Consider the following 11782-nt stretch of genomic DNA (forward strand, 5'->3'; position numbering starts at 1 on the left):
TAAATCAAGCAGTTTATCACAAGCAGAGGATCATTATGGATTCGGGGTGATGAGGTCATTTTCGGGAGACAAGTCTGCTTTGTCCAATGAGATGTAGGTACTATCTTCTGTTCACCCTTTGGCTATTTAAGTCACAGAAACACTGTTAACTGACATGATTTTAGAGCCAATTTGTGCAGTACTGAAAGAAGTAGAATCACAAGCAGAGGATGTTGCAACCTGTTTATTAAGATTGATATTTTTTATTTACTTTACCTTTATTTAACCAGGCAAGTCAGTTAAGAACAAATTCTTATTTTCAATGACGGCCTAGGAACAGCGGGTTAACTGCCTGTTCAGGGGCAGAACGACAGATTTGTATCATGTCAGCACAGGGGTTTAAACTTGCAACCTTCCGATTACTAGTCCAACGTGCTAACCACTAGGCTACCCTGCCGCCCCGGGGGTGATATAGGCCGCCCCGGGGGTGGCCTATATCACTTTATTGGTCAGTTGCACAACCAAAATTGCACAACCAAAATTTGATTTCCTTTTTTAAGCCAACCCCTCCGAAAGACACACATACATACACATACAGAAATATTTTGGAGAGGTGTGGGGGGGGCTGCCACAATTTGCGACAGGTTGATATTTACAGAATAGAGCGAATTTCGCTAGATGGGTCAGCTGCAGAGATGTGTAGTGTTAATTTGAGGTTAGGTTAAGCATTGGGGTTAACTGTGTGGTTAAGGTTAGGGTTTAGTCGGATTAAATCACATTTTATGACTTTTGGCCATTTCAGCTAGTGACCACTCTGCAGAGCTGCCTCGAGAACGAGATTCAGGCCAAAAACACTAACCTGCCACTGGGTGCTGTTGTGGGGGGTTGCTCAAGGGCACGAAATGGCATCAAATATTTGATACCAGCAACCCTCCAGTTGCCAGCTCACTTCACAAAATACTTTTCCCTCATCGGATCTGGAATTTGTTTGCTGGTTTGCCTCTCTAACCGCTAGGCTACATTCTCTGGTTGCAAATTTCAGTTAGCCGAACGGAACTTAAAGTTGTCCTTGATTATAATTTATCTCGCTCAGACAGTCCTACCTTGCATAACTTGTTGATAAAAAAAATCTAAATATAACAGTGATAAGCATTTCATTGGCACCTGAACGTATGCCATATGTCCCCCTGTATGAAACTGTGGGATTGTAATCTTGTTTCACCATTTACAAACACTGGTCAGATAGACAAGGAGGGCCACATTAAGGCTGAGGAACAGATCAACAATTATCAACGGATAGACTGCAACGTCACTATTCTCTGGCCCAGGGATTTCTATGGGAAGTGATAAAAATGAATTGGTATGAAAACACTTTGTTTAATTGGTCCAACACTATTCTACTTTAGCTCTACTCTTTACCCCACCAGCCAGGTTTCCATCCAATTGGCGACAGATTTTCATGCAGAATGAAATGTGCACGTTTCCACCAAACTGACTTGCTGCAGATATACTGCTATTTCTCGCATAATACATTTTTACCGACACAAAAATATCCCACCATGTTGAACGAACAAATGATCTGTCTGCATTTAGAAAATTGTATCATCGAAATGTCCTGATTCCATCACAGTTGTCATTATTATTTTTTAAACGGTATGAATTTACCAGCATAAACATTGTGGGTGGAAATGTGGTAACTGACAATACACTACATGACCAAATGTAAGTGGACACCTGATCATCGAACATTTCATTCCAAAATCATGGGCATTAGTATAGAGTTGGTTCCCCTTTTGCTGCTGTAACAGCCTCCACAACAGCCTCCACCTCTGGGAAGGCTTTTTTACTAGATGTTGGAACATTGCTGCGGGGATTGCTTCCATTCAGCCACAGGCACAGATGTTGGGCGATTCGGCCTGTTTCACAGTCGGCGTTCCAATTCATCCCAAAGGTGTTCGATGGGGTTGAGGGTCAGGGCACTGTGCAGGCCAGTAAAGTTCTTCCACACCGATCTCGACAAATCATTTCTATTTGGACCTCGCTTTGTGCACGGGGGCATTGTCATGCTGAAACAGGAAAGGGCCTTCCCCAAACTGTTGCCACAAAGATGGAAGCACAGAATCGTCTAGAATGTCATTGTATGCTGTAGCCTCATGATTTCCCTTCACTGGAACTAAGGTGCCTAGTCCGAATCATTAAACAATGTGTTTTATAAAGAAGTGCTTTTATAAAACTATAGTTTATTAAACTCTGCATAAACTGAGTATAAACAACATATACAGCGCATTCGGAAAGTATTCAGACCCCTTGACTTTTTCCACATTTTGTACATTACAGCCTTATTCTAAAATGTATAAAATAGTTTTTTCATCAGTCTACACACTATACTGACAAAACAAAAACATGTTTTTAGAAATTTTGGGAAATGTATAAAAAAAAGTTTTTTTTTTTTAAATGTACATTCAGACCCTTTACTCAGTACTTTGTTTAAAACAAATCAAATGTTAGTTGTCACATGTGACCTTACAGTGAAATGCTTCCAAGCCCTTAACCAAAAGCGCAGTTTTAAGAAAAATACCTACAAAAATAAGAAATAAATGTAACAAATAATTAAAGAGCAGCAGTAAAGTAAAAGTAATGTCATACTTTCCAGGTCCATACCCAAACAGTTCGAACTACTCATTTGAAAAATTACTCTCTCCAGAAATAAGTCTCTCACTGTTGCCGCCTGCTACTGACCCCCCTCAGCTCCCAGCTGTGCCCTGGACACCATTTGTGAATTGATCGCCCCACATCTAGCATCAGAGTTTGTTCTGTTAGGTGACCTAAACTGGGATATGCTTAACACCCCGGCAGTCCTACAATCTAAGCTAGATGCCCTCAATCACACACAAATCATCAAGGAAGAAACCAGGTACAACCCTAAATCTGTAAACAAGGGCACCCTCATAGACGTCATCCTGACCAACTGGCCCTCCAAATACACCTCCGCTGTCTTCAACCAGGATCTCAGCGATCACTGCCTCATTGCCTGTATCCGCTACGGAGCCGCAGTCAAACGACCACCCCTCATCACTGTCAAACGCTCCCTAAAACACTTATGTGAGCAGGCCTTTCTAATCGACCTGGCCCGGGTATCCTGGAAGGACATTGACCTCATCCCGTCAGTTGAGGATGCCTGGTCATTCTTTAAAAGTAACTTCCTCACCATTTTAGATAAGCATGCTCCGTTCAAAAAATGCAGAACTAAGAACAGATATAGCCCTTGGTTCACTCCAGACCTGACTGCCCTCGACCAGCACAAAAACTTCCTGTGGAGGACTGCAATAGCATCGAATAGTCCCCGCGATATGCAACTGTTCAGGGAAGTCAGGAACCAATACACGCAGTCAGTCAGGAAAGCTAAGGCTAGCTTCTTCAGGCAGAAATTTGCATCCTGTAGCTCCAACTCCAAAAAGTTCTGGGACACTGTGAAGTCCATGGAGAACAAGAGCACCTCCTCTCAGCTGCCCACTGCACTGAGGCTAGGTAACACGGTCACCACCGATAAATCCATGATTATCGAAAATTTCAACAAGCATTTCTCAACGGCTGGCCATGCCTTCCGCCTGGCTACTCCAACCTCGGCCAACAGCTCCGCCCCCCCTCCCCCCGCAGCTACTCGCCCAAGCCTCTCCAGGTTCTCCTTTACCCAAATCCAGATAGCAGATGTTCTGAAAGAGCTGCAAAACCTGGACCCGTACAAATCAGCTGGGCTTGACAATCTGGACCCTCTATTTCTGAAACTATCCGCCGCCATTGTCGCAACCCCTATTACCAGCCTGTTCAACCTCTCTTTCATATCGTCTGAGATCCCCAAGGATTGGAAAGCTGCCGCAGTCATCCCCCTCTTCAAAGGGGGAGACACTCTGGACCCAAACTGTTACAGACCTATATCCATCCTGCCCTGCCTATCTAAGGTCTTCGAAAGCCAAGTCAACAAACAGGTCACTGACCATCTCGAATCCCACCGTACCTTCTCCGCTGTGCAATCTGGTTTCCGAGCCGGTCACGGGTGCACCTCAGCCACGCTCAAGGTACTAAACGATATCATAACTGCCATCGATAAAAGACAGTACTGTGCAGCCGTCTTCATCGACCTTGCCAAGGCTTTCGACTCTGTCAATCACCATATTCTTATCGGCAGACTCAGCAGCCTCGGGTTTTTCTGATGACTGCCGTGCCTGGTTCACCAACTACTTTACAGACAGAGTTCAGTGTGTCAAATCGGAGGGCATGCTGTCCGGTCCTCTGGCAGTCTCTATGGGGGTGCCACAGGGTTCAATTCTCGGGCCGACTCTTTTCTCTGTATATATCAATGATGTTGCTCTTGCTGCGGGCGATTCCCTGATCCACCTCTACGCAGACGACACCATTCTATATACTTCCGGCCCGTCCTTGGACACTGTGCTATCTAACCTCCAAACGAGCTTCAATGCCATACAACACTCCTTCCGTGGCCTCCAACTGCTCTTAAACGCTAGTAAAACCAAATGCATGCTTTTCAACCGTTCGCTGCCTGCACCCGCACGCCTGACTAGCATCACCACCCTGGACGGTTCCGACCTTGAATATGTGGACATCTATAAGTACCTAGGTGTCTGGCTAGACTGTAAACTCTCCTTCCAGACTCATAAAACATCTCCAATCGAAAATCAAATCTAGAGTCGGCTTTCTATTCCATAACAAAGCCTCCTTCACTCACGCCGCCAAACTTACCCTAGTAAAACTGACTATCCTACCGATCCTCGACTTCGGCGATGTCATCTACAAAATAGCTTCCAACACTCTACTCAGCAAACTGGATGCAGTTTATCACAGTGCCATCCGTTTTGTCACTAAAGCACCTTATACCACCCACCACTGCGACCTGTATGCTCTAGTCGGCTGGCCCTCGCTACATATTCGTCGCCAGAACCACTGGCTCCAGGTCATCTACAAGTCCATGCTAGGTAAAGCTCCGCCTTATCTCAGTTCACTGATCACGATGGCAACACCCACCCGTAGCACGCGCTCCAGCAGGTGTATCTCACTGATCATCCCTAAAGCCAACACCTCATTTGGCCGCCTTTCGTTCCAGTTCTCTGCTGCCTGTGACTGGAACGAATTGCAAAAATCGCTGAAGTTGGAGCCTTTAGCTCCCTCACCAACTTCAAACATCTGCTATCTGAGCAGCTAACCGATCGCTGCAGCTGTACATAGTCTATCGGAAAATAGCCCACCCATTTTTACCTACCTCATCCCCATACTGTTTTTCTTTATTTACTTTTCTGCTCTTTTGCACACCAATATCTCTACCTGTACATGACCATCTGATCATTTATCACTCCAGTGTTAATCTGCAAAATTGTAATTATTCGCCTACCTCCTCATGCCTTTTGCACACAATGTATATAGACTCTCTTTTTTTCTACTGTGTTATTGACTTAGACCTAGATGCACTATTGTAAAGTGGCTGTTCCACTGGATGTCATAAGGTGAAAGCACCAATTTGTAAGTCGCTCTGGATAAGAGCGTCTGCTAAATGACTTGTTAATTGTTTACTCCATGTGTAACTCTGTGTTGTCTGTTCACACTGCTATGCTTTATCTTGGCCAGGTCGCAGTTGCAAATGAGAACTTGTTCTCAACTAGCCTACCTGGTTAAATAAAGGTGAAATAAAAAATAAAAAATAAAGCAGTAAAATAGCAATAGCGAGGCTATATACAGGGGGTACAGGTACAGAGTCAATGAGCGGTGGCACCGGATAGTCGAGGTAATATGTACATGTAGGTAGAGATATTAAAGTGACTATGCATAGATAATAAACAGAGAGTCGTAGCTGTTTAAAAGCCTCTTGGACCTAGACTTGGCACTCCGGTACCGCTTGCTGTGCGGTAGCAGAGAGAACAGTCTATGACTAGGGTGGCTGGCGTCATTACAATTTTTAGGGTCTTCCTCTGATACTGCCTGGTTTGGAAGTCCTGGATGGCAGGATGCTTTGCCCCAGTGATGTACTGGGCCGTACGCACTACCCTCTGTAGTGCCTTGCGGTCGGAGGCCAAGCAGTTGCCATACCAGGCAGTGATGCAACCAGTCAGGATGCTCTTGGTGGTGCAGCTGTATAACTTTTTGAGGATCTGAGGACCCATGCCAAATCTTTTCAGTCCCCTGAGGGGAAATAGGTTTTGTTGTGCCCTCTTCACGACTGACTTGGTGTGCCTGGACCATGTTAGTTTGTTGGTGATGTGGACACCAAGGAACTTGAAGATTTAAACCTGCTCCACTACAGCCCCGTCGATGATAATGGGGGCGTGCTCGGCCCTCCTTTTCCTGTGGTCCATAATCATCTGCTTTGTCTTGATCACATTGAGGGAGAGGTTGTTGTCCTGGCACCACACGGCCAGGTCTCTGACCTCCTCCCTCTAATCTGTCACATCGTTGTCGGTAATGAGGCCTGCCACTGTTGTGTCATCAGCAAACTTAATTATGGTGTTGGAGTTGTGCCTGGCCATGCAGATATGAGTGGACAAGGAGTAACAGAGGGGACCCCGTGTTGAGGATCAGTATGGCGGATGTGTTGTTACCTAACCTTACTACCTGGAGGCAGCCTGTCAGGAAGTCCAGGATCCAGTTGCAGAGGGAGGTGTTTAGTCCCAGGGTCCTTAGCTTAGTGATGAGCTTTGAGGGCACTATGGTGTGAAACGCTGAGCTGTAGTCAATAAATAGCATTCTCACATAGGTGTTCCTTTTGTCCATGTGTGAAAGGGCAGTGTGGAGTGCAATAGAGATTGCATCATCGGTGGATTTGTTGGGGCGGTATGCAAATTAGAGTGGGTCTAGGGTTTCTGGGATAATGGTGTTAATGTGAGCCATGACCAGCCTTTCACAGCACTTCATGGCTACAGACGTGACTGCTACGGGTTGGTAGTCTTTTAGGCAGGTTACCTTAGTGTTCTTGGACATAGGGACTATGGTGGTCTACTTGAAACATGTTGGTATTACAGACTCAGACAGGGAGAGGTTGAAAATGTCAGTGAAGACACTTGCCAGTTGGTCAGTGCATGCTCAGACAACACGTCCTGGTAATCCGTCTGGCCCTGCGGCCTTGTGAATGTTAACCTGTTAAAAGGTCCTACTCACATCGGCTGCAGAGAGCGTGATCACACAGTCGTCTGGAACAACTGATGCTCTCATGCATGTTTCAGTTGTTACTTGCCTTGAAGCGAGCACAGAAGTAATTTAGCTCATCGGGTAGGTTTGTGTCACTGGGCAGCTCGCGGCTGTGCTTTCCTTTGTAGTCTGTAATAGTTTGCAAGCCCTGCCACATCTGAAGAGCGTTGGAGCCAGTGTAGTACGATTCGATCTTAGTCCTGTGGGGACAATGTCATCTGTGCACTTATTAATGAAGCCAGTGACTGATATGGTGTACACCTCAATGCCATCAGAAGAATCCCGGAACATATTCCAGTCTGTGCTATCAAAACAGTCCTGTAGCTTAGCATCTGCTTTTTCTAACCACTTTTTTATTGACTGGTGCTTCCTGCTTTAGTTTTTGCATGTAAGCAGGAATCAGGAGGATAGAATTATTGTCAGATTTGCCAAATGGAGGGCGAGGGAGAGCTTTGTTTGCGTCTCTGTGTGTGGAGTAAAGGTGGTCTACAGTCTAAAGGTGGTCTCAGGCGAGCAAAGCCTTGAAACTTCCTTAGATATCGTGCACCAGCTGTTGTTTACAAATATACATAGACCGCCACCCCTTGTCTTACCAGAGGCTGCTGTTCTATCCTGCCGATACAGTGTATAACCCGCCAGCTGTATGTTATTCATGTCGTCGTTCAGCCACAAATCGGTGGAACATACGATATTACGCTTTTTAATGTCCCTTTAGTAGGATTATACGTGCAAAAACTTTGTCCACTTTATTTTCCAACAATTGTAAGTTGGCCAATAGTACCGATGGTAAAGGCAGATTAGCCACTCCTTGTCGGAACCTTACAAGGCACCCCGACCTCCTTCTGCGATATCTCCGTCTCTTGACAGGATGAGGGCCTTGTCGGGTGTCTGGAGTAAATCCATCTCGTCCGCCTCATCCAATTCAAGGTGAGTAATCGCTGTTCTGATGTCCAGAAGCTCTTTTCGGTCATAAGAGACTGTAGCAACAACATTATGTACAACATAAGTTACAAACAATGTGAAAAAACTAACAAAATAGCACGGTTGGTTAAGAGCCCATAAAACGGCAGCCATCCCCTCCGGCGCCATCTGATAAGCACCTTTTACAACGATTACAGCCTAGTCTTCTTGAGTATGAAGCTACTGTCACGTCCTGACCTTAGTTCCTTTTTAATGTCTCTATTTTAGGTTGGTCAGGGCGTGAGTTGGGGTGGGCATTCTATGTTTTGTTCTTGTGTTTATATTTCTGTGTTTGGCCTGGTATGGTTCCCAATCAGAGGCAGCTGTCAATCGTTGTCTCTGATTGAAAAACATACTTAGGTAGCCTGTTTTCCCACTTTTGTTTGTGGGTGGTTATTTTCCGTTTCAGTGTCTTCACCATACGGGACTGTTTCGGTTTTCCTTTATTCTCTTGTTCGTTTGTTTTCTGTGTTCAGTGTAATAAATATGACGAACACTTACCACGCTGCATATTGGTCCGATATTTCATACTCCTCGTCAGAGGAAGAAGAAAACCGTTAGAGCTACAAGGTTGACACATCTCTAAATGGGGAGTTTCTCCCGTTCTTCTCTGTAGACCCTCACAAGCTCTGTCAGGTTGGATGGGGAGCGTCGCTGCACAGCTATTTTAGGGTTTCTCCAGAGATGTTAGATCAGGTTCAAGTCAGGGCTCTGGCTGGGTCACTCAGGGACATTCAGAAACTTGTCACGAAGCCACTCCTGCGTTGTCTTGGCTGTGTGCCCAGTGTCATTGTACTGTTGGAAGGTGAACCTTCCCCCCAGTCTGACATCCTGAGCGCTCTGTAGTAGGTTTTCATCAAGGATCTCTCTGTAGTTTGACCCGTTCATCTTTCCCTCGATCCTGACTAGTCTCACTGTCCCTGCCGCTAAAATGCATCCCCACAGCATGATGCTTTTACCACCATGCTTTCCTCCAGACGTTAAATCTTGATTTCATCAGACTAGAGAATCTTGTTTCTCATGGTTTGAGAGTTGTTTAGGTTCCTGGTCACCTCCCTGACCAAGGCCCTTCTCCCCAGATTGCTCAGTTTGGCCGGGTGGTCAGCTCTAGGTAGTCATGGTGTTTCCAAACTTCTTCCATTTAAGAATTATGTAGTCCACTGAGTTCTTTGGGACCTTCAATGCTGCATACATCTTTTGGTACCCTTCCCCAGATCTGTGCCTTGAAACAATCCTGTCTCGGAGCTTTACAATCAATTCCTTCGACCTCATGGCTTAGTTTTGCTCTGACATGCGCGATCAACTGTGGGACCTTATATAGACAGGTGTGTGCCTTTCCAAATCATGTCCAATCAATTTAATTTACCACAGGTGGACTCCAATCAAGTTGTAGAAACATCTCAAGGATGATCAATGGAAACAGGATGCACCGGATCTCAATTTCGAGTCTCATAGCAAAGGGTCTGAATACTTATAAGGTACTTCTGTTTTGTTTATAATACATGAGCAAACATTGATAAAAACATTTTTTTTGCCTTTCTCATTGTGGGGTATTGTGTGTAGATGTATGAGATTTTTTATTTATTTAATCATTTTTTAGAATGAGGCTGTAATGTAACAAAATGTGGAAAAGGCTAAGGGGTCTGAATACTTTCCAAAGGCACTGTATATTTCAAGGAACATGGTGTAGAGTTTAAGTGTAAGTTTTTCGAGGAAGTAACACCCGACCTAACAAATAACAAATATCACAAAATGTGAAGATGAAGTAAACTATTTATGACTACATGCACTTCCTTTACAACTACACAAATTGAAACTGAAATTCATCTGACAGTTTACACATTACTGATACTTTATCAGGCATTGTTGCAACAAATTCCTTTTCACGCTGTGATCAGTTGCATTATTACCATGTCTTCTTGCTATTAAGTCAACATAATGTAACGGTGAAAGAATCATCACTCTTCAAACGTGGGTCTTATATGTCTGTATACTTGAATGATTGTGGTATAAAACCATCACAAAAATATATTGAATACAACCCAGTAGCCTCTAACGTTGATAATAAAGGGATAACCTAGTCAGTTGTACAGCTGAACGCATTCAACCGAAATGTGTCTTCTGCATTTAACCCTACCCTGCATATTCTTACCCTTTGCCGGCCCCTTCGATTCAAACCAGCAAACTTTCGGTTACTGGCCCAATACTCTTAACTGCTAGGCTACCTTCCGCTCATGTCAAGGTCATTGTAATTAGGAGACCAAGGCGCAGCGTGATAAGCATACATTCTTCTTTTAATGAGAAAGAACACTGAACAAACTAACAAAGTAACAAAACAAACCGTGAAGGTAATATGAAAAGTGCAGACAGGCAACTTAACATAGAATAAGAACCCACAAAATACTCAAGGAATATGGCTACCTAAATATGGTCCCCAATCAGAGACAACAATAAACAGCTGCCTCTGATTGGGAACCAATTCAGGCCACCATAGACCTACATATACCTAGACTTACAAAAAACCTTGATATACAAAAACCCCTAGACAATACAAAAACTAACATACCCACTCTAGTCACACCCTGACCTGACCAACATAATAAAGAAAACAAAGATAACTAAGGTCAGGGCGTGACAGCCCATAATAAGTGCATTTAGCACACTATACTTACTATAGTTACTATGTCAGTTGAAATAGAATATGTCAGTTACTACAGAATATGGCAGTACCCTTCTTGCAGCAGATCTATCATATTGGGTACAGGGCTTCATTTCTCAGACCACAGAGGGCATCAATAACAGTGAGACTATTGCCAGCTTATCTCTATCCAATGCAAGGCATTCTCCATGTAATTCACATGCACATGTTTCAAACAGCCAATCTTGAAATATGAACACATTTTCTTATAGATATCTTATAGAAACTTTCTTATGAAATAAAGCTGCATCTGAATATTCAAGGCAAGGGGATTGCAGTGTTGATCAAGGCTGGTTGATAGGTGTGGATTGGTGGGGTTTGATGGGTTGGTTGATGTGTTTGGGTTGATTATGGTCTAGATACAGTACAGTATTGCTGGGTGGTATGTGTGGATTGGTGGGGTTTGATGGGTTGGTTGATGTGTTTGGGTTGATTATGGTCTAGATACAGTACAGTATTGCTGGGTGGTATGTGTGGATTGGTGGGGTTTGATGGGTTGGTTGATGTGTTTGGGTTGATTATGGTCTAGATACAGTACAGTATTGCTGGGTGGTATGTGTGGATTGGTGGGGTTTGATGGGTTGGTTGATGTGTTTGGGTTGATTATGGTCTAGATCCAGTACAGTATAGCTGGGTGGTATGCAGTACAGAGGGACTTCCTGGATTGCAGCACCAGGTTAGAGGGAGGAGTAACAGACTGGGGACATGAAGTGACAATTCACACCCATCAGAGACTCACACAGGGCTCACAGTCAATAGGAAGAGAGAGCACACAGAGAGAGGTAATGTGCTGATTCAGTCTTATTCTCTGCATGGATCAAAAGACAAGCTATTGAACCATTATATATTTTTGTCTCGTTACATTGAATGACTGTTAAAACTTAATTATGACTTTGTAATGGTAATATTATTCATTTAGGGCATTACAACACATTCCTTCATAAGGCTTTAAAT

General features: G+C 44.1%; 1 protein-coding gene across 5 annotated transcripts in view; it reads left to right on the forward strand.

The window, feature by feature from the left end:
- Positions 1 to 11557: 11557 nt before the first annotated feature.
- The window catches only part of LOC115127341 (sialic acid-binding Ig-like lectin 5), a 29637-nt gene continuing 29412 nt past the window's right edge, over positions 11558 to 11782 (forward strand). For 4 of the 5 annotated variants that reach the window (XM_065000097.1, XM_065000100.1, XM_065000099.1 and 1 more), the window contains exon 1: positions 11558 to 11610. The gene's annotated coding sequence lies outside the window, so the exon portion shown is untranslated. The remainder of the gene's footprint in view (positions 11611 to 11782) is intronic. The other variant, XM_065000098.1, reaches the window with a different exon arrangement.

This window comes from Oncorhynchus nerka, linkage group LG14 (assembly GCF_034236695.1).
Source record: "Oncorhynchus nerka isolate Pitt River linkage group LG14, Oner_Uvic_2.0, whole genome shotgun sequence".
NCBI classification, from domain to species: domain Eukaryota; kingdom Metazoa; phylum Chordata; class Actinopteri; order Salmoniformes; family Salmonidae; genus Oncorhynchus; species Oncorhynchus nerka.